Raw genomic sequence first — 27,842 nt, 5'->3', positions numbered from 1 at the left:
GGTCGGTGAAAGGGACTTGCGCCAGCCGAGTGCATCCTTAGGATCGTGCTCTAAATCTCTTTGAAAAGGCTTCTAAATGTCCAATCCTATCCAGGTTTTCAGTGTTGATGAAGCCATGCCAGTGGGTGCGCGATGCATCCTGTGGTGGTCATGGGCAGTCGCGGAGGCCTTCTCAAGGCAAGGGAACCTTTGTTCCCTCAGGGATGCACTGAGGGATGCGTCAGTGCTGGAAACTTGGATAGGATTGGTCCCTTAGGCAAGAAGTCTTTTAGTAATGAGTGATAAAGGATTTGACTATACCACATCACCCACATTTAAGACCAGTTCCAATGATAACAATAGCAATTATTGACAGCTAACATGGGACTAAATTCTTCTTTTGCACCTCTGAATGCTGAACACAAGCCAGGAGCTGATAATTGCATTTTCTGCATTTGTGTTTCTGACTGAACACCTTACCTACTTATTAACTTGAAAACTGCAGGTGGCTATATTTAGCTCCACTGGTTTCAGTCATAGTTTGTGGTGGCCTTTAATAAGAAAAGTAATTGCTCCAAAGTGAGTAGTGTGTTGTTTGGTTTTTGTGTTAATTTATATGCTGTTCAACGGCTCTTTTGATTTGTGTTTATTCTTCTGTTGACGGTTTTAACTCTTTTAAAGCTGCTTTGAGTGCTCCTGAAGTGGAGAGCCAAATAATAGATCCTAATGATTAAAAAAAAATCTTTTCTGAAGAAAAGAGTAATGGGGAAAAAAATCTTGGTCCAGTTGACCCAAATTAATGCTTTGGATAATGGTTGGCAACCTTCAGTCTCGAAAGACTATGGTAGAAGCCTACAGCACCTGGTATTCCCAGGTGGTCTCCCATCCAAGTACTAACCAGGCCTAACCCTGCTTAGCTTCCCAGATCAGGCAAGATCAGGCTAGGGCTCAACACAGGATAAAGGGAACGATAATGTGTCCATCATCACTATATGTGGCTACTTTTGTTATCAAAAAGTATTTCAGTAGAATTTGAGGAGAACTCCAAAGTTTATAGCAAGGGGAAACCATAAGTTAATAGTGGGAGTCACAGGAGTATTCCTTTTATGTCAGGCATTTGACAATGCTATCTCCTAGCCCTTTATGGTATATACAGAGTGGCCACAAAGTCTCTATGCAGGTTTCAATGGCTTCAAACCCACACAATCAACCCACACAATCTCATGCATAGAGACTTAGAGCCCAATCCTATGAGTCACAGCACTGGTGCTCCACTGGCACTACCAACCTGGGCTATTGCAAAAGTGCCCGCACTAGCACTGTGCTGCGCACACAGAGCCCAGTGCCAGTTGGCGCTGGGCATCAGTGCCCAAAGACAATTACGAGAGCGCCTGGCTGTGAGTACGGCCACTGGCCAGTGGCAGGGCTTTTGGGGGTGGGGAAGGCAGGAAGGGGGCAGAACTGGGCAGGGGAGGGCAGGGGGAGAGAGGAGCGGACCTGGGAGGAGCAGATATGGCAGCAGGCTCTGCCACCACATCCTAACCTCCCTCCTGGGCCGAAACCTGACACAGCTCTCCTTGGTTCTGCAGGCACAATAGTGGATGCAGATCCAAGGAGACCCATTGGGGCCACCTGGGTGTTACACGGGGTAAGGAAACTTTTGTTCCCTTACCCTGAGGAGACCTGGTACTGTTTCCCTGGCCCCATAAGATATAATGGCTGCCATTTTGGAGCCACTGTAGCCCTGGACCCTAAGGAAGGATAGGATTGGGCTGTCCGTTGCCACACTGTACTGGCATTAGGGAGCCTGTGTTGGCTCATGTTGACTTGGATCACAGAATTACCAGGGTGAAGTGGCTTATTCGGAGTGGGAGGGGGCAACATGGCGGCCGAGCTAGCTGAATGTTATGACTGCGCTGGCTTCTAGCTCTTTTTTTTAGTTTTTTTTTCCTCATTTCACCCAGCTGTTTTTAGTTTTTCAGCTGTTTCCTGATACTGCTGTCTTTATGAAGTGGCTTATTCCGAATCTTTTGATTATTTTTTCAGATAGAAATTACAAAATCTGAGAACTCCGTTGTGAATGCAAGAGTAGGACATAATAAAAAAGGACAGAAGGAGGAAGTCCATATGTGGGCTCTGGCAACCCACCAGATGGACAAAAATGAGGTTTACATGGAAGACAAACAACAACGTCTAGTGTTCATCATTATTTTTGAGAAATGGAAGCCACACCTCTGTGAAATCCTCACTTTTTTTCTTTCTTTTTTTAAATCCCAGGGGTACTAGTCTCTAATGTGAAAACGTGTCCATGAAGACCAAGTCCCAGATTTTAGTCAAAGGCTAACTTTCTGTTGGAGTTTCCTTCAAACTTCACTTGCTTGCAAAGAGAATTTTTGTTGTCATAAGTAGATTTAAGGATCATGTTTCTCAATAGGAGGATGGTTCAGATAAAGCTTCCCTCTCCAGTTGCTTTTGTACCAGGGTAATTGAGTGTCCTTGAGTACACTGTGACTTGCTTCTGCTGGAACCTCTGACAACAGTTCTCTGATGAAATATCAGATTGTAGTTGTCTGGCTTGCTAATTTTAAATGGGTAGCAAAATAACCAAGAGCATCTGTTCATATTTCAATTGAGACAGATCTGCCTTAACGTGATATTCTACAGGCCAAGGAATTGAGAAAAGGCTGCCAAATCTGCCTATATAAATTTCTGGGATTATATATACTTCCATCATTGAAAAGAGCAAATTCATTGTGTTTGCTTAGATACAGCATAGAAAGAGCTTTGTTTTTGTTTCTTTTTTAGTATCTTCAAACCAGCAATTTTTATTCTCCAGACATTTACATTTGACCAACACTCTGGTGATTTCATGGAAGGATCAGCATTAGGTGAAATGATTTTTTCCCCCCTATTAAGTGTGTTGTTTGAATGCAGACTCATAAGAGTGACTGGGAGTTGTAATTCAGTGAGGAGATGCATGTTTGAGAGAACACATTAATTACAATTTTTAATGTAATTTTGGGTATACACAATTTTAGCTTTATGTGCTGTCTCTGGGGCATAACTCTCATTAAGATGAGGAGTAACTGTATATGCTAGTTCCCAGCATTATAGTAGACGCCAGCATTGTCCAGGAGCAGAATTCCCGAGGAGGCTGTGTAGAGACAGGGCTATGACGTCAGGGGCAGGTTTGATTCTCAGGAGCTGGGGCCAGGATAATTACCCTCATCTCAATGAGAGCTAGTGTAGCACAGGGGCTAGGAGAAGGGCAACACAATCCTAATTTGCACTGGAATGGGGAGGCTGGTAGGCCTGCCCCATATCCAGTGTGAGTTTGTAGCTCAAAGTGGCTCAGCCCAAGGCAAGGGAAATTGCTTCCCCTTACCCTGGGAAGAGTCACAGCAGCCCCAATGGGTCTACTCGGATCTGTGTCACCCAAAGAGGTGGTGCAGATCTGAGTAGCCTGGAGCTGCCCCGGGCTGTCTGGAAATAGAGTCAGGGTCTGGCACAAGTGCCAGGTGCTGGCCCCACCCCCCTCTCTCCCACTGCCTGCCCACAGGCCCACCCGCCGACCCCTTCCAGAACTCTTCCTTCCTACAATCTCCATGCTCCCCCAGACCCCCATGCCGGCCAAGCTTGGTCAACGAAGACCTACCTCTGTCCATTGTTGTGGAGGCTGGATGCAGCCTCCGCAGGCCAGGACACATTCTTGTTCTGGCCCAGCTGACACTTGAGGAGGCACAAATGGGCTTTATGGCATATTTGCAGCCCTCCTGGGCCAGCACAAGGGACTTGTGCTGGTCCAGTGCAAACTTACGATTGAGCTCTGAATGGTGAAGCAGTGACTTTCTGGTTTGAATTTGCCTCTGCCATGAAGTCACCAATTGACAGTCACTCCTTCTCAGAGTGCAGAGTTTCCTAACTGCAATATGGAGATAAGATATACTGTTGCAGCAAGAATTACATCAAGATAATTCATGTAAAGGGCTTTGAACTCTGGAAAAGCACTATACAAATGCTGCTATTGTCCCTATTGAAAAGGAACAAAAAATGACCTGAACCCTAAAGCAATTTCCATTTAATGTGAGACATGGTGTCTGGCATGCTGTGTTTGTACTGGGAAAAAGTGGTTTGGTCACAATGGGTGCAATCCTAACCAACTTTCCAGCACCAAGGTAAGGGCAATGCTGCTCTGAGGTCAGGGAACAAACTTTCCCTTACCTTGAGGAGGCCTCCATGACTGCCACCCAACTGCAGGTTGCAGCATACACCCCATTGGCACAGCTATGCCAGTGCTGGCACACAATGCTATGCCACAGCTATGCCTCTTGGTTACAAAGATTGTGTGTTACAAGCCTTACTGATTAGAACGTTTGTTCTACACACATGTACACAGAGTGTGTCTCAAAAAATGTACACATATTTTAATGTGTTTTAATTCATACATAATTCCTTGTAGAAAATCTACCACACTCAAGCATCTAAGGGAAGCAACTGAAGAGATGTGTGGAACCATTCCATCACATTGGTGAATGTGACCAGATCCCTTAATGGTGTCAACGGTGTATAGATACTAATGGGGAACATTTTGAGCACCTGATCTAATTCATTAACTCATTAATTAATTGGGTCAAGCAACTGCTTCTGCGACCACCATATGCAGGACAGTACATGTGTGAATTGCAGCATTATTGTGCATATGAGAATTACACCATAATAATTTTGACACTTCAAAGCCTGTGAACATTTTGCTTGAGGCACCCTGTACAACTAAAAACCAGCAATAGCCAACGTCATAAAACCAACATCATAATCCCAAAACCGCACATTGTCTATCGTCATTAAGAACTTTAAAATGCCTGAGTAAACAGGAAGCTTTTAACTAACTATCAAAAATTAATCCAAGGAGACCTAGTGGGCATCTTTTAAGAGAGTGCTTCTCGGGACAGCACCATTACTGTAAGCACTTCCAGATTCAATTTCTTGAAAACTTGGAGCAAGATCTCTCCAGGGACATCTGCAGAGGTTCACATGAACATCTCGGAGAAGACACTAATGTAATATGAATGCAGATTACCAGGCCTGTGTCTGTGTCTGCGTAGAAACATGAAGAAATGTAGAATGGATATTCCATCCTTTTTATTCAAAAGTTGAGAAATCCACCCTTCCAATGACAACGAGTTCAGAATTTTACTGCTATCAGAAGATATGAAGGGTGCTGCTAAAAGTTCCACCCAAATTGTTAGAGAATCAACCCCACAAATTTGATATTTAATTGCTCATTTGATAAATAATTGACGGTAGCTAAGGAGATAAAGAACAGAATAACAATCTGCACAGCACAGGGATGCATTTCTCCTGACAGTGTCACCCTTTTGCTGCTTTCTTTTGCTTGTCTCTTCTGATCTCAGACACCCGATTGTGGTAAAGACCGTGTGTGTGTGTTTCTGCGTGCATATAACCGGTTTTAACCTCATGTGACTGGATCTGCTCACAGGAGATTAGATGGCAAATCCTGTTGGGTAAATCTAAACCAGATCTGATGTAATCATTATTGTGAAAGCATCCCTTGATTGACTGTAATGATGATGGCCAGGGCTCTGTACTATCACAAAGATTTGTGTGTGTACGTATCAGTATTTGCAAACAGAGGTATTCTAAAAGAGGCAACCAGATTTTGCCATGGGGGCGGGGGGTCTACCCTGATGCACTATCACAGAAATCCCAGTAGAATCCCAAAAGTCTTTGGTTCAGAGGAAGTTATTGCACCAAAAGATTACTATATGGGAGACAGGAACGCAAGTCTCAATATTAAAATACAGTATAGTGTTTATCATCAGAAGAACTTGGAAAGAGTCCTGCTAGATTGGATCAGTGGTCCATCTAGTTTAGCAGTGTTTCAAGCTAAGGCCTACCATAGACTTCTGGTAAACGTTTATGGAGACAAACCTCCTCCTCCACCACCACCACCATAAAATATTTAATTTTGAAGCTTTCTCAAATATATTTAATATTTAATATTAAAGCTTTCTCACCACAGTAGTCAAGGTATCGTCTAAATCTAAAAGACAAAATTAGCAAGTTAAAAAATACTTCCTGAAATCATAATAGTGCTAGATATGGCAACAACTGTTGGGTTATGTGGCATCTAGGCTCCTAGGTATGTCTTGGGCTTTGCATGTCAAAGCTAGTAGTAGGATGAGGTCACATCAACACAGCACACAGCAATCCCCACACAGTGGGATTGTGCTCTTAAATATTTGGTTTTCTGTGGCAGGTATGTGTATATCCCCAAACTGGCTGGCCAGCTCTTTCTCAAAATATGTAAGGCTGCAATGATGCAGTAAATTTGGGATATGCATAGGTTTCTTTTAATACAGAAGCATGAGATAACCTGGATTGTTGTTTGTTTTTCTTGGTTTAACAGACATTATGTAACATGAACTGCTTGACTAATGTGGTTGAATGTGAACAAAATTGCTGTCATCAGTTGCCCTGGAACATCATATCTGGCAATTAGCCAACAATGGGAGCCAAGCTGAGAAGCAGTGATGGTGCTGCTCTTGTAAATGGAATGTGTGAACTTACCCCACGTTTCTAGTCTTGTAGAATTTTGGGCCACAGATCCAAAATCACTTAATGCAGATTTGTACCTCTTAGGGCGTAATCCTAACCCCTTATGTCAGTGCTTTCCAGCACTGGCATAGCGGTGCCAAGGGGGCATGTGCTGCATCCTGCATTTGGGTGTCACTCAGGGAGGCCTCCTCAAAGTAAGGGAATGTTTGTTCCCTTAACTCAGAGCTGGATTGCCCTTATGTCAGTGCTTGAAAGCACTGACATAAGGGGTTAGAATTGCACCCTGTATGTACTTTAAGCATTTGTCAGTTAAAGAAGCCTGGTGTCCTTTCAGCCAAAGAGGTTAAATAGTGAGTTTTAATTGTTGCTTCTGTGCAGAGTGAAATCCTAACTGACCTTACTGAAACCGAGTCTGGAATCAATCCTAATAATTAATTTTAGTCTTGTATTAATCTAATGTGCTCAGGGGTAACAGAGCAGGCCCAGTTAGGTCTTCCAGTTGCCAATGAGAATGCCTTTTCCTAATTCAAATTTCCTTCTCTTCCCCCCCCCCCGCCATGACATCCCTTATTATCCCTTATCTTTACATATCTATATCATTCCAATGTGTTGGAATTCCTTTCCTTTGTTAATCTCGAACAACAAACATTTTGAACCAAAGATTCCAAGGAGATAATACATAATAAGAACTGTGTGGTTGGCATGATTCTTCGCTTATTAGGCTGGCAAAAAATGGGGCCTTTTCACACAGAATTCCACAGTCCCTGATTATAGATGGGAAGTGATGAGAGAGGCCAAGAAGGATTAAAGTCCTAAATGTGGTGTGTGTTTTGGCCTGTTTGTAGTTAGTTCAATTCTGCAGCAAATTGCAGTCTTGGCTGTCGATTCAGAGCAAAATAAAAAATAAAAAATGCAGCCAGCCTGCTCAATTAGGCTCAAATGAGCATCACAACATAGGTGGGAATGAGCACCCGGACGCACCCACAATGTACGGGGAAGGCTGCTTACGTAAATGCATCTCTGTTACTCGACTGAGGCACTGTGTTCTGGTATCAAACCCATCCTCTTCTAAAGGCCCTATTTTAAGGCGCACATTCTAGGGTGGCCTGCCATGGTTTGCCTGAGTGGAACTAAATAAATAAATATATGCTAAGAACCCTTGCTGGGTGCACAATTCCCATCTATGTTGTGCATTTTGAACTAAGAATTTCTTTCTTGCAAACAGTGCTCATATTTTCAGATTAATGGCTCTTATTCTTGATTATGAGAATCTGATCAGCATATTAATCAGTTATAAAAACGCACACAACAGCTGCTACTTTGCTGCTGATCCCATTCTGAGTATATAATTTCTGATGAGATATTTGTTATAGAATAGCTTCTCTATTGGATTTTCACCCCCACCACCAAAAGTTTTTTTTTTCAGTAGCTGTTATAGCTTTGCACACAGAAGAGGATGAAGGGGAATTTTTTTTTTTTTTTTAAAATAACATTCGTGGAAAGTATGCAGTTTCAACAACAGCACTTTTCATCGCATGGTCCACATAAAGAGTGAACTTAGAATCTATGTGACATTAGTTGCACTTCTAATCACTGGTGTCGCTAGGGGGGTGGGGGGTGGGCCGCACTGGGTGACGCGCCCGGGGGGTGACACGCCCTGGGGGAGGATGCGCTAACTTTGCGGCTTGTGGAGCTACCCTGTTGTGCCATACACTGTTGCATGACGAATGTCCAGTGGAGTGCAATGCAAAAAACCAGAGGGAAATAGCTCCTTTCCTTCAAAAGTTATGGCCAAAAAACCAGTTTGAAAAAATGCATGGAGCCCTATGGAAAGTGAAACCGAGCCATATCGCGCGTTAACACGTGAGTTGGCAAACGTGCCTTAGTGTGTTGGAAAGGGCAGGCTGAGAGGAATCTAACAACACCAGAATGGTCCCGATCCAATGAATGCAGTCCTCCAAAACACGAGAAGGAGATCCCTGCCTCCCTCCCAGCTGTGTCTATTGAGCCGGAAACGAAGCCACGTGGCTGCGTTTACTCATGAGTAGGCGAACTTGCCTTAGTCCAGGCAAAGACTGAGAGGACCCAGGGCAGGCTGAGAGGACTCCAAGGACGTCAGAATGGTCCTGATCCAGTGCATGCAGCCCCCCAAAACAGAAAAGGGAGAAGGCGATCCCTCCTTCCCAACCTTATGGAAAGCAAAGCAGCCTCACAGTCGTGTTTACTCAAAAGTAGGCAGACGAGCCTTACCTGGTGGTCAGGCCAGGCAAAGGGAAATGTGGGAACACCAGAATGGTCCCAATCCGATGGAACTGAAGCTCAAATATGTTCCAGAAGGCAGCCCCTCCCCCTCCACTAAAAGGACAAAAAAAGAGGCTTGAATGGTCAGGGGAAAGTTTTATATTTTGCACTTCCGAAGCCAAGTGGGTCTTTATATGGATATGCCTGAAATAGAATAAACTGGGCACTGGGAGGGCTGGAAATCTCACTGATTCTTTTTGGGGGGTTGTTATTGCTGGCAGACTACAGAGTAAGCCCCATTGACCACTATGGGACTTACTTCAGAGTAGACACGCATAGGAGTGGGCTCACAGGCTGCAATCCTACCCACACTTTCCTGAGAGTAAGCCCCATTGACCACAATAGGACTTACTTCAGAGTAGATTCACTTGTTGGAACAGGACTGGCTCCCCCTTATTTAATTATTTCTTTTATTTTAATTTAATTATTTATAATTATTTATTTTAATTTGCTTGATGATGTCACTTCTGGCCATGACATCACTTCCAATGGGTCCTGGACAGACAGTCATTCTAAAAAGTGGGTCCCAGTGCTAAAAGTTTGAGAACTGCTGCAATAAGGTGTTAGTAAGTTGACACAGGGGTAGGGGTGTGTGTGTGTGTGTGTGTGTGTGTGTGTGTGTGTTTGTGTGTGTGTGTGTGAGAGACTACAAGTTTTGAAAATCACTAAAATCAGAATTTGGAGGAATAATACCATCATGTTATATATCAATCAATGTGTAATTTCATGCAGAATGCAATGAAACAAACCACATTGAAATATCTGTGTTCTGACAAAAGGTACAGCCCAAAAACAAGTGGGGGTGGGGCGATGGCACATCCCCATGCCCACCACCTGGGGAGTTGCCCTGTCCACTGCATGGGGTGACACGCAGGCCTCCCGCACCAGGTGATGCGAATCCTAGTGATGCCACTGGTTCTAATAACCTTATTATTCATTACAGACATTCCACAAAATTATTCTATTCCACAACATAAATTATTCTATTCTATTTTGTGAAATAATTCTATTCCACAAAATAAATGGTTTCCAGACCCAAAAAGATGCAAAGGAAACACCATCTTATAGCCATTAGAAAAGATGCTGTGCTGGGGTAAATAGGGATAATTGTTTTCTACCTGTTAAATATAAATGAACCACCGCTTCTGAATGAAGTGTCTCTTCAGGGGTAAAGATAAAATCACATCATACATTCCTTGAACTCTACCACATATACAGACCTAGAGGGGTAAATGACTGAAGGCAAATTCTCCAGGAATCTTGGGGAATGTCCCTAAATTAATGGTTAATCTACACATTCCGATACTGTAAACCATGTGTTACAATGTTCTTGGAACCATATTTCAGACTGCAGCTAGTGAAGGCTACAATCCTATCCACACTTTCCTGGGAGTAAGCCCCATTGATTACAATGGTATTTACTTCTGAGTAGTCATGGTTAGGATTGTGCTCATAATCAGTTGTTTGTATGTTCCCTGACATTAAGTAAAAATGGACTCTCTATATGCTGATATCCTCCTTTATATATTAGTCTTCGTGAAATTCTAGTTTTCCATCAGAAAGGAGATCTTGATGTGGGGAACATTCAAACATAAATTCTGCCACCTACAATTTGAAATGCTACTGGTCCAGGAGTTCTGTAACATCTGATTTAAACAAGTGTGGAGACTGACACCTATGTTGCATATATGAATCTGAGTTGCTCAGCTATGAATTTTGCTTCTTGTCCACTAGGACCATGCCATGTATTCAATCCAAGTGGTACACTCATCAATATTAAGTAGTTGTTACAGAGAGACAACATTTCAGGGTAGCAGGTTCTCATGTGCAAATTTTCAATGGCAAATAGTGGTTCTGATACTGGAAATCTTCATGTCCAAACTCAACCTGTGTTCATCTAGGTACCACCATTGCAGTGTTGAATAGGAGCTTGAATTTTAGTGTGGTATGTCAAAGGTAAGTTTGTTTTTTTTAGTGTATGTTTGTTTACTATTAATTTGTACCCTACCCTTCCTCCAGATTTCTTCCCCCTTCCCCCTTTTATCCTCTGTAGTGTCAATCAGCTGAGAGCTCATGACTGGCCCAAGGTCACCCAGGAAGCTTCATAGCTGAGTGGGGATTTGAATCCAGGACTTCCCAATCCTAGTCCAACTTTCTAACCTTTGCACCACACTGGCTTCAGTTTATGAATTTATTCTAAATTGCTTTTCTATTCTTCAGAGCAACAAGCCAATGTAGGGGAGGAATGAGGCAGTAGAGGGGCAATGTTGGCAGCTGGGAACGAGCTCACTCTAGGAGGACTTGTGACCTTCCAGCCACTTGACTCCGTAGGACGCTGACAGGTTATAAATCCAGCTGCAGCAGGGTCCTTCCCCTGACACCAACTGAGTCACAGCCTCCTACAGAGCTGTACCAACCCCTTAGTGCACTGTTGGAAGGGTTCCATTTGGCCCTTGGTGCCTGCAGCTGCAGTTGGAGAGAGCCAAGAGTATAAGAGTGCAGCAGAGGATATCATTGGTGGCTGGGGAAGGTTCCTTCCCCAGGAAGACCTACTACCTTGTTATGGGGTTGAGTCACAGTAGCAGGTCATCATCAAATGGGCAATGCCACAGGGGACTTGCATTTTAGGTTCTCCCATTGGTTGTCCCATGTTTTTGCTCCCAGGGAGAGATTAGGGGTTCGAAAAGGGCTGGATGGGGAGAAAATGGCTTCAAGAAAATGGAGCCAGGTGTTATGTGAATGGGGTGGGGCAGGCACATAGATGAAATCCACATGGCTGCCCCATTAAATCTAGTTTGGCTCTAAACTGATCTCTGGCTTACCCAGCCTGCTTCACTTGGTTGCTGTGAGAATAAAACGAGAGACCCTCACGTGTACTGGCCTTAGCCTAGAGGTCTAAGGCGTCTAGGCTAAAAATGTGATTAATAAACCAACCCTGAATTCAAGTTTATACAGGGAGGATAGGGGGCAAACAATGCTAATGAAAATTCACTCTATTCAGTGACTAGTAAAGTATGCAGAGGTGGTCTCAGTTTTTTTTTTTAAGCTATATAAACCATGGCAAATGCATTAACCTGCCTTCCCAGGCATCTTACTATTTTAATAGTTTCGTTTTAATAGCTGTTTATGCAGGAATACAGTTTAATTGCGTTTTCTCCGTATCCTTTTGACAGTTGCACAAAACTTGATATTGTGTTTTTTTTCCATAGGAACATTCCATAAATAACCCCAGTTATTTATTGAGCTATGCAATTCCCCCCCCCCCTTTTGCAGGTAATGTGTTCTTTAGATAAGTATACCTTTTATATGTGCGGATGACTGGTTAGGTGCGAGCACGAGCATTAATAGTGCTTTATGTATATGGAAGACAAGTTTTGGGATGCATCTCTTGTCACATAAAAACCAAATAAAAAACAACTCTGTATTGGAACATTATACTCCTTGCTCTGACTGCAATATCTGAGTGCCCTTCAAGTGAAAACTGTGCCAGGTCTCCAAATATGTTCTAAGACTTTTTGATACCTGAGGCAGAAGAATCTCAAGGAATGCCTTTGTGGTGATTAACATATAAAAATAAACTAACAGCTCAGTCCTAAATAAAACCCTGTGCAGTGATGCAGCAGCACCGTCATGGCTTCTGTTGAATCCTGCAGGGGATTTTTGGCCACTGAAGGTCTGGGTAACATTGGTTCCCTTGCCCCCAGGTAACCCACAGTAGGTGCCATGGGTCAGCTTGAACCTGTGCAAGCTAGATTACTGGCGCAAGTTTGACTTAACCCAGGAAGGTTAATCAGGCCTGGGAAAGGGGTCAGGATTTGGTGTGCTACTGCTGAACCTGTCCCCCTCCCTGGCCTGATCTGTCCCCCTTCTTGCTCCGATTACCACTGCTGCTTGGGCTGCTGTATTTGCAGTGGGGGTTTTCTTGGTAGAAAGCAACAGTGGGAGACTCTGATCTGGATCGGATCCTCAGTGTGGGCGAAGTGGAATTTAACCCTTTATCCCTGCTATGGTCCTGAATCAGACCATCTCTCTCCCACCCCATGGCTGATATCTGCCTCAGGAGACAAGCTGCCTTTCACACCAGTGGCAAAACAAAACAAAATTAAAACACCACCCAACAGCACCCAGGGTCATACAATGTGTTTGAATCCATGTGTAGTGTCGTCCGTCCGTCCCCCACACCATCTGCTAGCTAGCTATCCAGCACGGTAGATTTGGCTACTGGAATATTCTGACACATTCCAATCCATATAGTTATGCTTGCTGGCTGGTGTTCAGGAACATCTCTACTGGTAATATACCAAAAAGCAGCTTTTGCAAAGTGCCTGTATGTTTGCCTTGAATGGCTGTCCCCTTTCTCCTTGGTGTCAGGGAATACGAAGTGATCAAGCTGCTTGATACAGGGTGGCAACAGCTCATTCACTGTGTTGCATCAGACCTCTTGCAGATGTTTATATCAGTGCCATGGATAATCCATGTAGGTTCATTTATATTGAAATGTGCATCCACAAAATATGTTAAATGTTTTTGATAAAATTACCAGACGGAATCTTTTAGTGTCATAAACATTCTTTTACCATGACTCTAGAAATCCGTACTATATGCCAATGATCTTGGAATAGTTAAGGAAATCATTGCAGAAGTGGAAAAATGGATGGTGGAGGCAGTGGGGGTGTGTGGAGGGAGATTCTGACAAGATGGACTTTGTTTATTAGTTAGCTCAGTGATTTTCAACCTTTTTCATCTCATGGCACACTAGCAAGGCACTAAAATGGTCAAAACACACCATCAGTTTTTTGACAATAGACAAGGGACACTGTGCTGCCAATGGGGGGCTCACAACCCTCAGTGGCCCCACTAATAAATGATCCTCTCCTGCAGCACACCCGGAGACCATTAATGGCACACCAATGTGCCATGGCACATGGCATTATTACAGGCCTGTAATAATAAAGAACAGTTAAAATTTTAAAAAAATTACGCATAAACAATTATATGGAATCCATTCCAGGAGCCTTTGTTTTATCCAGTCAGTGCAACTTTGTAGTACCAGACTAGAGCTGGTGTTTTGGCCCAATGGCTACTATTTTTGGCTGAGATGGAGTTGTATGGGAGAGCCCCCAAAAACAAAGAAGTGAGTGTTTGGGGAGCCCCCATCCAAAAACAATCAGGAAAGAAACTGGGCTGAGTTGAAGAACCTGGCTGAGTAGCATACATCCTCTTGGACTGAGAGCAGAAGAAGGTTATGTCGGAGATTCTCAGCTTCTCGTGTTACATTTGTCCTTTCCAGTAAATCTGTGGCTGATTGAAATATATGCATTCATAAGCCATTTTTGCCGTACTCTCTTGATCGCCAGACGTGGACTAGAATGTTCTAGCTAGTTCCATGTGCCTCCACTACACCAGATTCAGCCGGCTGGCCTGTCTTTTCACACTAATACACTCTCGGTCCTATTTTTGTCCATCGAAATGTCTCGCCGTTTTGATAGCTGCGGCAGCATGAAGTTCAATCCCCAAGCAGCAAAGATTGATTTCTCCTTTGAGTAGCCCCTACTCTCCACAGAAGTATCCTTTCCAGTTATGTTTTGAAAGTCATCAGACATGCTGTTATAAATGATCACTGGCGATTACTGGAGATGCTGCAAAATAATAGTGAGCAGAGGAGCATCTGTAATTTCCACGGCTGGTTTGCAATCATCACTCAAAATGAACCCTGTCTGAATGGGAAGGCAAAACTTTTCCTCTACTGCTGCCCCCTCCCCCTGGCTTACTGCTTGCCTAACATCACTGAAATAGATACTATGTCTCATGAATTTTTATGCAAAATTCCAGGCAATCCACCACACTATAAGCAAAGCTCTCTTTGTGATGTCCAGGGCTTCTCTTGGGAAAAATTTGAGGCTTCCATTTGCAACTATATAGTGGGTTTTGCAGTTGCCCCGGTGAAACTGTATTATACATCTTCTGCCTTGTTTATGATTTGAACCCACAGTTATCTTGTTATTGACAGGTGCTCAGTCCCTCAGTCCTTGCAGGCTCAGACTGAAGCAGCCACGGAGACTTCGGGTAGCCAGAGCGATGGAAATGAACAGATGCAAAGTTTGTAACACGGACGAAGAATTGAAGCCAAGGTCTTAGATCACAGTATTGCAGTCAAGACAGGACCTAACCAGGCTGGACAAGCTGGGAAAAGACCTGGAAGTAATAGTGGAAAGCCAGCTGGAGACAGAAGACATGTCAAGGAGACAGTAAACTGGCAAAAGATCAGTCTGGTAAACCCAAACAAGCAACAAATTTACCAGCCTGAGTGTGGCAGAATTTGAACATATGAAGAAGGAATAATCTTCTTCACCACGTGACTCCCAAACTCAGGTTCTGGGCAGCATGTGATTGGAACCTGGCTTCAGTGTCGTTCCTTACCCAGTGTAGGGTTTCTAATTTGCTAAAAATGACAACATTCTTGTGTGGATCAGAGTAGACATTAACCATTGATAATGATACTTGGAAAGCCTACTGAGATCAGATAAGGAGGTTCATAAGCATTTTCAAATACAGGCCTTGCCTAATATACTTTGCCCATAAAATCCAATACTGCTACACTAGAGTAAAGGATTGTGGGATTATAGTCAGTGGAGTCACTACGGTTTGTGTCATCTGGTGTGGGAGGCCAGTGCATCCACCCCCATGATGGACCTCCTCCCATGCAATGGGTGGAACAACAACCCAGGAGGTGGGTGTGGTGATGTACCATCTCCCCGCCCCGTTGGTTTTTTTGGCCATACCTTTTGATAGAATAGAGATATTTCAAAGCGGTTTGTTTCATTGCATCCTGCTGTAAAATTATGCATCAAACGGTGTATGATATGATGGTATTATTCTTTCAAACCATGATTTTAGCAATTTCACTCGTGGTTTCACCCCCCCCAGTGCGCATCACCCCCCCCCATGCACGTAACCCGATGCAAGCTGCATTCCCCACACTCCACTAGCGACGCCACTGATTATAGTCCTGCATTTTGTATACATTTTTGCCATATGTAGTCTCTGGATCTAGTTGTAATCTAAGTTCTCTGCTCTGGAGGCAGAATTTTATATCCTGTAGTCATAGAACTTCATGGTTTGCAGTAAAGCTATGTCATAAGGTAGTAACTATTCCCCTGGGGTACATTAAGGGTCCTGTAGTACTGTCACTGAACTATTGGGGGGGAATAGAATTCAAGTTGAATACAGTAGGTGTTGTCATTTTTGAATCATAAGTGGAAAATTCTGGCTGCCATTCAGAAATCTGCCATGCTTTCAACAAATCCATTTAGGAGACATGCTTAAATAAAGAGCACCACATATTCTGGTACCAGGTGCCATAACTTTTTTTTTTTTTTTTAGAAAATCACGTGCATTTTTGTGATATTTTAACTTTTTCTACCAAATAGCCTGTAGGCTCACTGATATTTTGACTTCTTCATCAGATGCTTAGGGATGGTGATCTGAGTGGGTGCTGGCTCCATAGGTGGCCCCCCAAGTATCATGAACACAAGGAAGCTCACAAAACTTGCCCCCAGTGCCCCTCTCTCTTGCCCCCAGTGCCCCTTACACAGTCTTTCCAGATGGTCAGAGGACCGTTGAATGATGCCTGGAGGGGTAGGAGTAAAAAGGAAGGCTCATTGAGTCTACACACTGCAACTTCTTCTATGAAAACAATTGACAGTGCAACATATGCATGTTTATGCAGACGTAAGCCCTACTGTGTTCAAAAGGGCTTACTCCCAGGTAAATGAGCATGGGAGTAAACTGCACTCCCTGCTAAGGGGGAAAAATGCCCTTCTTATTTACTGTACTTATTTACAGTTTATAAAAAAAATGTCCTTATAAACAAATGCTCTTTAAAATATGCATGGTTTTATTTTGCATTATAATAGATACACTATTCTCACTGCAGAAACCTCTTTATTCCTACCCCTCCAGGCATCTGAAATGACCCTCCTGTCCAGGTTTCATGCCATAGTTTCTCCATTCGACTGCATACTCGGTGGGACGGTGTGTTTGTACATTACAGAAGTTAACTCGTTAATGGTGAAAATATCCTGGGAGTCTAATCAGAAGTAGAAAAGTTAAGCGTGAACACAGCCTAAGGGGAAATATTTTGATAAGTGCTGAACTGTAATGATTTTATATGGTCTTACCACCAGTTGGTTCATTGGTATGAGTTCGTGAAGTTCATTCTTGATCCAGATCAATAAATCTTGAACCGACTGAGTTTTTGTAATAGAACTCATTGAAGAAGAAAACTCTACGGATTTGATTGCTTTCCACAGCTTTTGAAACATAAAGAACAAACACGGTGCTGGAATAAAGATTTTATTTTCTTTCCGTTTGAGTCAGTGCAGTGTGTATTAAGTCATTCTGCCTGATTCATGGCTCTTTGTTTTTTACCTCCTTGTGAGCAAAGAGACTGGGTCCCTTCTAAGGTGCAGTAATCAAGTTTTCCCTAACACGGTTTTAATGATACCGTACCATCTTCTGCCAGCATCTCCGTTGGAGTTGTATCAGCATTTCCATTGCAACATTAATGCTGCTATCATCACCCTTGATTTATGCTGTATACTTCTCTGCTGTACTGCCAAACCCTATTTACTTAGTTTGATGCATCTCTGCAATAGACTGGACTGAATAGTCTCTGAGAGAAGCCCTTCAGAAGTTCCCAGTTTCTTCCTTGTGTTTAAAACCCTCCCCCTGGAATTGAGAACACCTCCCTCTTTAGAGTCCTTTCGGCTGCGGCTTAAGACCTTTTTATTCAGGGAGGCCTTTTATGCTGACACCAGGGGGCATGGCACTTTTTGAATGTATTTTAATTTGGGCTCCAGGTTTTTATTGTGTTTTATTGTTTTTAATGTCTTTGTGTGTGTGTGTGTGTGTGTGTGTGTGTGTGTGTGTGTGTGTGTGTGTGTGTATTTTATGTTTTTAATATGTTTTTAATTGTGAGCCGCCTTGAGTGTCCGTCACTGGATAGAAAGGTGGGATATAAATTTCTAAAATAAATAAATAAATAAAAAACTTTTCAGCAGGAGGTGGTGCATTTGCAGCAAGGCATTAGCTTGAATGCAGGCTGCGTACATACCCCAAAGACCCAAGTTGTTTCTCTGATGCTCCATTAAGTAGAAGAGAACAGGTGCGATCTCTGTTCTTTACCAGTTATCAATAAGGCAGAGGTCAAGCTCTTTTACACTCGAAGCCACAGTGTACTACATCTTATGGAAGAAAGTCACCCAACTCTTTCTTCCTGAATACTTTGGCCTATGACTGAGGTTTACTTAGGAATCTGCAGTTGGAATACTGGCTAATTTCAAGACAGCCAGCCACACCTCCAGGTCCCCAAATCTCCATTCCTCTGTCATCCTTTTCAACATCAACATTTCCAGCACCCTCTAGCCCAACAGTCTGATTACCTGCCAGAAAAGATTGCTCTTCTTTCTGATGGATACTGTCCCACTCCTTTAGAATCACTACTTCGTAGCGACTTCTTCACTGAATTAATAATAGTCTTTACCTCTCTGTGTTATTTCTATAAGCTGGTCCCGTTGACTACATCCTTGTGACATTGAAATATCTTTTTTCAGCATTTCATTCATCTGCTCGGTATTTGCTGCATGGTTGACTCACATTTAGCATTTCCTGAAGATACTTAGAGTGGTGATCAAGAGAAATACAGTTTTCACCTCAAACATGTTAGCCACAGAGAACTGGGAAAAAAAATATATATAGAACCCATGTTTTGATCAGAAACATGATTTTGACTTATGCCGAAGGTACCAATTTTGCTTAAAAATGTGTGTAACCAAATGTAATGTTCCAGTAACCTCAGTATAATATAACAATATTTTACACATATTGTCCTCTTTATGACTTCCTCTCTGTCATGAGGCAATGCAGTTCAAAGGTTCTCAGATCAGTGTTCAATCACACATGCAGCTTTGGGCCTTTCTGTCTTACTCTCTACATCCTAGGGCAAGAAGATGGCTTGCTCATGAAGGTGAGCCCAGTGCACCGTTGCATGCCAACATTGTGGGACCAGGGGTAGGACAGGGTGACCAATGTGGACTTCTGGTCCACAGTATCATCCACCACCATAATCATGACCCAACTAGACATGGGAGAGGGTATGTGGGGAAACTAAATGCTTGAACCAAGTAGTATCCTATCCTCAGAAGGACAAAGAAGGACATTCCCAGTTCTTTTGGTGGGCAGGTGCTGCTGGGATTGCTGAAAATCTAGAAGGGGTGCTGAGAGACAATTGGCAGTGTGAGAAGAGGGATTGACCATGAAGAAAGTTCTGGATTGCAGTGAATGTGTGGTCTCAAATCCCACGAGTTGAAACCTATGGATTTTCCCATGGTATAAATGCACATTTGGTTTGGGCTTCAGCTGCTAAACCAGGAAGGCTCACATAATGGAAGAACATGGTGCACAAGAGTGTGTTCCACAGAGCCTGCCTGAATTGCCACTTTCTGCTCATGTTTCTTTTTTAAAAAAAAAATTGAGGATTTCAGTGGGTATGAAGAAAGTAACACTATGTCAAATCTTCAGCACACAATTCAATGCCATTTGAGAATCGAATTTCATGTGAGCCATATACGAGCTCCATGAAATGAGCAGAAGACATGATGAAGCCTGAGTTTGCCCATTGAGAGATGTCACAAGATTAAGAAACCTCCTTGAAGCTGTTTTTCACCTGTGTTGAAAATTACATTTACAGCTTCCTTGTAATTTGTATTTTAAGTTTTTTCTCAGTAACTCCCCAACCCTTATTTCTTTTTGGGCTCCTCAAGGTCATTCACCTCAAGCATGGGGCCTTGGTGAATACTTGAAAGATGAAAAGCCATTCCATCTACTTGTTTGTTCATTCAGTCATTCAGTGACATTCAAAGAATGTCAGCCAGTTTCTGAGCCATACCTGTGTCCTCAAATGCTTCTTCTTGCATACCTACTCCTTCTTCAGTCACAGCTATGCAGTCATGAAGCCTGCTTAGAAGAATCCACTACTGCCAACAAGACTAGGAAATGCAGCTCCCCCAATCTTCTGGCTCCATTGAGATGCACTAATAACTCTTAATTCCCAGGTTCCCAGTGGCCATCCAAACACACCCAGAAGAAATGAGTACAGTACTTACCAGGCTTTGAAGATGAAGCTGGAGGCCACTAAAAGCCTCTACAAGAACTCTCTCAACTGCCACTTTCCTTGCACAGTAAGCCTGAGTCAAAGGGCAGGGAACTGGGTGAAGATGTCCCTAGCCTTGGTCATTCTCTGCTTTCTTCAAAAAGTCTCCTGATTTTCTGAGAATTCTCAATGATAGCTGCAGAAAACCACTTGGAAGTCAACAAGGGGAGCTTACTTATCACTGACTCTGGTGTTATGCTGCGTAATGTGGGAAACCTCCCTTTTCCATCTCTCTTTTTTTTAATTGAAAAATGGAATGGATAAAACAGGTGGACATTGTGCTATTGATGCAAACCACCTTGAGGGATAATCTATTCTGTGTGATCCTGCCTGCCCATGGAAATCATCAGGAGAAGCTCTGCTCTAGGCCCCATCACAGTCTGAAGCAAGGCTGGTGAGTACTTGGGATAGGGACTTCTCAGTTGTAGCTCCCCAAGCTCTGGAATTCCTTTCTTTGGGAGGCCCTTCCCTACCAGTTTTGATGACGGCTGTAAAAAAATGCCAATGCTAGGTTGCTGGATGCCCTGACAATCAGTGTCAACAATACTGAGCTAGATGGACCCATGGCGTGACTTTGTGTAAGACAGTTTCCCAAGTTCCTCAGAGACCGTGTGACCTAGTGGCCTCTGTGGAAGCCCAACTGCAGATGGGGAGGCCAGGATAAGGCAGCAATGGCTTCAGGGGTTGACTGTTTGGGCCACTGGGAAATTCATGAGCCTTGGTTAGTGTCTGAGCTGGCTGGTCTCTGATGATGCCCTGACTGCATGATTTACCTGCAGGTGTGAAGGAGTAGGCTTCCAACAGTGTTCTGTTGTTTTTTTTATGTGAATACAATACTAATTTAAGTGAGTCAGTTAGGTTCCTGCACTTTGAACAGGACTAGAATCACATTTTCATCATCATCATCATCATCATCATCATCATCATCAAAGTGGTATCCCTGTCCACCGGATATTTGAACTGGTTTTTTTTGGATGCTCACTAGTTCAAACTCTACCCACAAGTTTGAGAACTTTTAAGGTCTTTGTATTTTGTGATCTTTTCTGATTATCTTCTGGAATTGCCACATCAATTAATAATAATAATAATAATAATAATAATAATAATAATTTTAAGAGTGTTTGACAAGCAACAAGAAAAGCACACAGCTACGCAGTTGTTGGTTCATCAAGCATGTGATTAACTGTTCTCTTTCAGAAGCATTTGGTCTGGGTTTTGAAGGCTTCAGGTGATGGGGAATCATTTGCCATTTGGGTCCAGTGGTTAATTACCCTGACTAACGATGACCAGCAGCAGCTGTATGCTGTGAGCCATAGAACTTTGCCACTCTGTCCCTTCTCCTTGGACTGCATCCAACAGAATTTCATCCCCGCCTCTCTCCATCCCTAGAGGTGCCAGTCATTCCCATCTTGTGTTAAATCTGAACGACACCACTTTCCTGTTATGTGCATTAATGAGATTCCAGTATGTTGGTATGGGATGTTTTGTTTTTTTAAAATGATGATGATCAACTTCCTTTCCTGAAACTCTGGCTCTTTCCCCTGCATTATCTGCACTTAAGAACATAATGTTGTTGTTCTGCTGCAACTGTATGTGGAGCTACACGATACATACATTTTACAGTCCAAGGGTGTGCACGTGTTGGCAGTAGAAGCAGAGTGACATGAAAACCTGCATATCTGATGCAAAGCAGCTAGCTTCATGTGTCTGTTCTAGAGAGCCCCCACTGCATGGCTTAGGAAGCCTAATTTCTTTTTATCTGTGGTCTGATTTTTTTCTCTCCTTATAAGATGGCTGAGCTGCTTCATCCTAGGCTTCTTTTTCATTTCTGCTTCTTATATCTTAATTTGCTTCATAGTCTTCTCATTCGCCGAAATCCTTTGTTCTTTGAAATGCCGTCTATATGTATTGGATTCTGTTAGTTAAATCCACTGCCATCTCTCCTTCTTCCGTCTTTTTTTTTTTTTAAGCACCTCCTGACACTTGGGTTTTTCCTCCCAGATGCATTTAGAAAATCATTCGGAGAGAGGATGCAAAGCAAATTTCATGTTTCAATTTGCAGATGCTCTTGTCCTTCTGAGCAGTGATATGCACATCTCTTGGTCTTTGTTCTCCAGACTGTTCGGATGTCCATTAACAGTAATAGGAGCTTGTTAACCAGGTAAAAAGACCGTTCCTTCATCCCTCCTGCTCCTTCCAGAATGAGACCATTAAAATGGAGGTAAAGGGAGTTCAACTGTAATACGACAAATTGAGAAAATTTAATTTTGATTTATTAGTGAAGCCGGTATGCCACTGGTAAGGAATGAAAGCCGGATTGACAGCCTTGCAATGTTAAGAAGCCTTTTGTTCCGCCACAGAGCAGAGGACTGTCAGGAGTGGCAGTCTTCCTGCTGCCCTGCCAATTTTCCTCATCTCCTCGTCAATGATCTAGCCTCAAGAGCTATTTTTCTCCTTCTTCCCCTTTTAATCATTTGACTCATTGCTGAGAGATGGGTGCAAGCGTTTTCCTATAAGTGTGTGAAACCTGGGCAGAAGAGCATCAAGCAGACTCCATAAAGGTAACTAGCAGCCCAATCCTATGCAGGTCTACTCAGAAGTAAGTCCTATTATAGCCAGAAGGGCTTACTCCCAGGTAAGTTTGGTTAGGACTGCAGCCTGCATCCAGGCTTACCCTGTATCAGTGGTTCTCAAACTGGTGGGTTGCAACCCACCAGCCTGAGAACCACTGTTGTTGCCCCCTTAAAGGGCAGGGAAAGGGGGGAAGACAGTGACAACATGATCCCCAGGATCGCTGTGGAGGACATAGGGGCTTTGTTGTAACTCACCATAGTCCTTGCTGGTATCTAGGGGGTGTGGGGAGCTCCTCAGAGCCCTCTGCAGGGCTCCCCACATCTCTAAACACTGGGAAAACATGATCGCCGCCCACTTCCGGTTTCATGATTGCAACTCAGAAGTGGGTCACGATTGCCTTTCTGCAGTGCTTAGAGAGATGGGGAGCTCTGCAGAGCGCTCTGCAGGGCTCCTCATATCCTCCTCCTCCTGGATGCCAGCAGGGACTATGGTGATTTACAACAAAGCCCCTATGTCCCCTGCAGTGGCACAATTCTGGGGACTGTGCAATTACTTTCCACCCCACCCCTGTAAAAATTTATCGTGGTCCTCAAACACACTCAGTATTGTAAACATCCGTTGAAAAACAAAGCAAATTGACCACAAAAACCAAAGAGCAAATCTTTAGACATTTATCAGAGGCCCTGTTTGCTTTTGGAATAGGCAGGCGGAGGAACTGGAAGACTAACTACGGGACCTCGGCAGGCTGAGGCTTAAGGCTTGTGCCACTGTCAGTTGATTTTAGCTTTTTTTTTTTTAAAGTAATAATCAAGTATAATGGTTTTACAATCCTGAGCTACCTTAGGAATCTTGAGCGGTTAATCTTGAGACAACTTCCTTGAGTTATTGAATCTAACAAACTTTCAGCAAAGTACAAAAATAGTAGGCAACTTTCTCAATGCATTGGGACATGTTTAATTTGTTTTCCAAATAGCCGAGCCATTATATTTGTCATTATTTTTTTCTTATATCTGCTCATTTTGAATGGGTCCTTCTGGCCTGGCACAATGATATCATAAGGGGAAGAATCAACTGAACAACTCATGGGACACATGATGGGATGCGTCAGGTCTAGCCTAAATTCATTTCCTTGTAGTTTCAATTCATTGGTTCTAGGACTACCTTCAGGAAACCTAAAGAGTAAGTGCCCCTCCTCCTTCTGCTGGACAGGCCTCTAGCTACTTGAAGATGCTATCATCACTTTCCTGAGTCTTCTCCATTGGTTGGCAACCTTCAGTCTCGAAAGACTATGGTATAAGCCTACAGCACCAGGTATTCCCTGGCGGTCTCCCATCCAAGTACTAACCAGGCCTGACCCTGCTTAGCTTCCGAGATCAGATGAGATGGGGCATGTGCAGGGTAACAGCTGCTGCAATGTTTTAACCATTCCTCATAGGTCTTGGTAACACTAAAATTGAGTGTTGGGCGGGTTAGGACAGACAAAAGAAAATATTTCTTTACTCAGCGCGTGCTCGGTCTATGGAACTCCTTGCCACAGGATGTGGTGCTGGCGTCTAGCCTAGACGCCTTTAAAAGGGGATTGGACGAGTTTCTGGAGGAAAAATCCATTACGGGGTACAAGCCATGATGTGTGTGCGCAACCTCCTGATTTTAGAAATGGGTTATGTCAGAATGCCAGATGCAAGGGAGGGCACCAGGATGAGGTCTCTTGTTATCTGGTGTGCTCCCTGGGGCATTTGGTGGGCCGCTGTGAGATACAGGAAGCTGGACTAGATGGGCCTATGGCCTGATCCAGTGGGGCTGTTCTTATGTTCTTATGTTCTTATGTTGGTATCCACCATCTTTTCTACCATCCTCTTATAAGCTTTTCCAGCGTATCAATTTTCTTTTTAAATGTAGGTCCCAAAACTGGACTCAGTATTTCAAGTGAGGCCTGACTACTGCATGATGCAATGGAACTAGTAATTCTTGCAGTCTGGACTACAGCAGAGTGAGAGCTGTTCCCTAACCCTGAGGAGACTTCCGGCCTGCTCCATTCCAGAGCTGGATATAGTGTGGGCCTTGTGGCCCCACTGTGCCAGCGCTGGTTAGGATTGGGCTGTAAGACACTCACATCCTTTTCACACATGCTGCTGCCAAGCCAGATCTCATACTGTATTTGTGCCTCTGATTGTTTTGGTATCATGTGCATTTGACTCTGTTGACCTTCACCTTGTTGTATTGGCCCAAGTCTGTCAAGATCATTATCAATCCAGATTTGGTTTTTCCCAATTGCTAACTATACTCCCCAGCTTTGTTGCATTTGAAAATTTATTTACAGTGTTTTTACCCCACCTTTCTCCCTGAGGGGACCCAAGTCGGCTTACAAAAACAGATTTGAAAAGGTGCAAAGAACATGAAATCACAATTAAAAAAACAAAATTGCACAATAAGCTAAAACCCATAAAGTATTAAACTGTAAAACAGTAATGCAAAACACTATTACAATATAACTGCAGCAGCAACCACATTATAAAAGAGGAAAACCAAGCCTGTAAAAGCCAGATGTCATTTAAAAAGTCAAGAGCTCAGAAGTCTTGTCTAAAAAACAATGTCATCAGGCCTTGCTGGAAGGTCTCCAAGGAAGGAGTAATTTGTAAATCAAGAGGGAGGGAGTTCCTTAGCATTGATGCCACTACTGAGAGGGCCCTATTTCTCTACTGCAGGGGTGTCCAAAGTTTTTGGCAGGAGGGCCACATCAGCTCTCTGACACTGTGTCAGGGGCCAGGGAAAAAAGAATTAATTTACATTTCAAATTTGAATAAATTTACATAAATGAATATTTTCAAGATGGAACTTATATGAATGAATGAAGGTCTTGCAATAACTCAAGGCCTATAAAAGGCCTTGCACAAAGCAAGGCTGGCCTTTCCTTTGCTGCTGCTACTGCATCACAGACATGAAACAGCAAGCAGTGGAGGGAGCCCTCATCCCACAGCTCATGTGAGAGGTCAAACAGTCACCCTCACGCTGAGAGCAATTGCGTCAGGCCAGTGTGGGCTCCAACAAATCTCTGGAGGGCCAGAGGCTCATTGGAGACTGCAGGCTCCATGAGGGCCGAATTGAGAGGTCTCGAAGGCCGCAAGGCTGGGGTTTGGGCACCCCTGCTCTACTGAATGGCTGCTGCCCTTTGCACCTCCTTAGGTGACTGCACTTGTAAGAGGGCCTTACAGAATTATAATTCTGTAATTATTTCCTCTACCCTCCCATCCAGGTCATTTACAGTTGACTTTCTATGTAGCAAATGAGGGCACAATCCAAACCAGGTCTACACAGAAGTAAGTCCTATTTTGTTCAGTGGGGCTTACTCTCAGGAAAGTGTGGCTAGGATTGCAACCTGAGTTGTCTACACCAGAGGTGCTTTGATGGCAAGGCCTAGGAAGACTTCAAAGACTTGCAGGAGAGGTAGGAACTTTGCCTGGACAATGATGGTCTCCGCTATGTAGGAGTTCTGGCTCTTGATCCCTGGCTTCTGAATCCTGGCTCTCATTCTGGAGCTGCTTGGAGCTCAGCGCAACATGTTATAACAGCGAAAGAGAAGCACAACACCATAAGAGCTTGAAATATGCTTCCTGGTCAGAATTAGTGACAGACATTTGGCTCAAAAAATTTACAACTAGTCAGGCCTGGAAAGCTGTGGGATTACCACCTTATTTGAAAATTTCCCAGATTTATGTCTCATTCATCTGCATTTTCCCCTTGGGTGTGAGCTGGAAAGTGGCAGTATTGATCAGGCTAAAAAACCACCAAAATAATTCCAAACGCATGGACTGAAGGAGGAGGGGAGAGAAAGATACTGCCAGTTAATATACATGTGACATTGGTTGAGATCATATAGAGCCAAGTAATTGCTTGCAAATGTGAATTAGATCATCTTTAAAAAAAAAATTAAACAGGAATACTAATAAAGGTAATGATGATAGAAAACATGTTGCTTTTGGATTTTTTTTTTTTTAAATCACATTTGGAAATTTCCCAGCCTGCAATCCTTTCAGTGACATCACTGGGTTTTGCATCACTCAGGGCAGGAGGCCAGCATGTCGCCCCCATGATGGGCCTCCTCCCATGCAGTGGGTATGGCAACACCCTGGGTGGTTGCATGGCAACACATCATCGCCCCACTCCTGCTAGTTTTTGGCTATAAGTTTTGATAGAATAGAGATACTTCAACGCGGTTTGTTTCATGGCATTCTGTATTATGTATCAAATGATATATAACATGATGGTAATATATCTAAAAACTGTGATTTTTAACAATTTTGGCTAGTAGTGGTGTCACCTCCCTCTGTGCACGTCACCCGGTGCGGTCCACACACCCCGGATCCTATCAGTCAGATCACATTATTTGAAACTCTTGACATCAAGTAGACTGATGGAGTTGGATGGGAGACCACTTCGAATACAACACATTAATCTGATACAATACAAATTGCAATACGGTATGTTAATCTGATCAATGTCATATTACATTTACTTTTTATATTTTTGTAATTCCCCACAAGGAGGGATTTTGCACACACAAAACAGAAACCACATGCATGCAACCCAGACACCAAAAAGCCTGTGCTGGTTGCTGCTACTCAGAGGCAAAAAGTCTGATCCAAAGGTTCGGCACAGTGAGAGGATGCGGGGACAAAGGAGCGAATAAGCAGCCCACCCTGGGGTGTTCCGTGTACAAATGCTTTTATGCGAATGCCCGAAGTCTCTGAGCAAAGATGGGAGAACTGGAATGTCTGGTGACAAGGGAAAACATTGACATAGTGGGCATAACGGAAGCCTGGTGGAATGCGGAGAATCAGTGGGACTGCAATCCTCGGCTATAAATTCTACAGGAGGGACACGGAGGGGTGTGTTGGAGGTGGGGTGGCCGTTTATGTTAAGGAAGGGATAGAATCCAGCAAAGTAGAGATTGAAGGCGGGTCCAACTCCACCGTAGAATCTCTGTGGGTTAAATTACCAGGCCTGTGGAGCAATGTAATACTGGGGGCGTGCTATCGTCCTCCAGACCAGAAATTGGAAGGGGACCTTGAAAGGAGGAAACAGATCAGGGAGGTGACAAGGAAGGACAGGGTTGTAATCATGGGGGACTTCAATTATCCTCATATTGACTGGGTCAATTTGTGTTCTGGTCACGAAAAGGAGACTGGATTCCTTGACGTGC

The 27,842-nt window shown here is 43.5% G+C and overlaps 1 pseudogene; it reads right to left on the bottom strand.

Annotated features, from left to right (window-relative positions):
* Positions 1-23,938: 23,938 nt before the first annotated feature.
* LOC136642365 (5S ribosomal RNA) lies at positions 23,939-24,055 on the bottom strand (annotated as a pseudogene).
* Positions 24,056-27,842: the final 3,787 nt, after the last annotated feature.

Source organism: Tiliqua scincoides, chromosome 2 (genome assembly GCF_035046505.1).
Source record: "Tiliqua scincoides isolate rTilSci1 chromosome 2, rTilSci1.hap2, whole genome shotgun sequence".
NCBI classification, from domain to species: Eukaryota; Metazoa; Chordata; class Lepidosauria; order Squamata; family Scincidae; genus Tiliqua; species Tiliqua scincoides.
The sequence above is the reverse complement of the archived record's forward strand: the minus strand, read 5'-3'. Positions and strand labels throughout refer to the sequence as shown.